The following is a 1,548-nucleotide window of genomic DNA, read 5'->3' on the forward strand; positions in this document are numbered from 1 at the left end:
TGTTTGTCTTTCTGAATCTGGTTTATTTATTTCACTTCACACGATGAGATCCAGTTCCATGCATTTCCCTGCTGAGGATATGATATGGCTCTTCAAGACAGCCTGTTCGGAAGGTCTCTCCCAGAACCGTTTTTTTTGTTCATACCCTTGGCTGAAGAACAACCCAGTCCTCCTCTCTTGGGGGTGCTGTCCTCCTACACCAAGCGTGCAGCTTTGGAACGGAAGCACCCCGAGCTAAACAAGGAAACCGACGCCCACCTAGCCAGCTCAATCTGCAGATGCAGCCCCGGATATGAACGGCCTGACAAATCACAGTCAGGTCACCCTCACATCTTCATTTTTTTTTTCCTTCTGGCTGACTAATTTTCCTTGTTGTCTCTTATACACGCACCACATTTCCTTTCTAACACCTACCCTCTGGTAGGCACCTGGGTTGATTTAATACATGGCTATTGTGAATAGTGTCTGTCCCCTCTCAAAGCCTTTGCCTCCTTGAGAATAGCGGTGTAAATCCTAAGGATTCCTGCCAAGATCAATGATCAATACAATTGTTGTGGAAAGTACCCCTGGGCGCTTAAAGAGAAGGAAGCTAGAATTGTGGTGAAGCCACGCCCCAGGTTCAGGATGCTTCATGCACTGAAAGCAGAGTAAACACTCCTAGGAACCTGACCCTAGGCCCCTCAAGAAGGTGGAGTCTGAGGAGTCGCGGATGGGTGTGGGCAGAGCTCCTGGAGGGGATTCCTCAGGCTGTTTACTGCCTCTTATCTGCTTCCCCTCTCTCTGTGAACTACTCTTCTAGAAAATCCTAAAAGGTTTAGCAAAAGGGTCCCGATTCAAGTCTACTTTTCCTTAGGAATGTCTTGGGTTAAAATAATAAAAATAAAAATAAAATAAAATGGGCGATGTCAAAATCCCTCTCCAAAGCCGGGCAGTTGTGGCGCGCGCCTCGGGAGGCAGAGGCAGGTGGATCGTTGTGAGTTCGAGGTCAACCTGGTCTACAAAGCGAATCCAGGACAGCCAAGATAACATAGAGGAACCCTGTCTTGGAAAAAAAAAATCCCTCCAGAAGACTCCCCGTTTCTCAGAGACTCCAATCACAAGACAGACGTGTTAATAATCTGTCTTTACAGTAGTGTAAATGGTGAAGAAATAAATGAAAGGAAGGACGAAAACATTAATAAAGGATGAATAAACGACACGGGGCCAAGATTAGAAGTCAGAGAGGTCCTTGCTTGCTGCCACTTCCGGCACAGCTGCTTTTGAGCTCAAGGGCCATCTCCTACACACTATTTCTTCCTCTCAGTTTCAGCTCACAACCACTCCAAGCTTTAATGCAGATCACCGCCCTCGCAGCGCCCCGCCCCTTCCATCTAACCACGCCCCTCCACTCGGAGGTCTCGCCCCACCTCCCGAGCTTCGCAGGGGTGAAATGAATGGCAGCGGAGCCACGCGCCGCTCCGGACACTGATTGGTCACTGGGTCCGGTGACGCGCTGGCGGCCCCGGGCGCACGCAGCGGGCTCCGGGGCGGGGGCGGAGCCGGGCTCTG

The sequence above is a fragment of the Acomys minous genome (genome assembly GCF_964271855.1).
Source record: "Acomys minous genome assembly, chromosome: 12".
NCBI lineage: Eukaryota > Metazoa > Chordata > Mammalia > Rodentia > Muridae > Acomys > Acomys minous.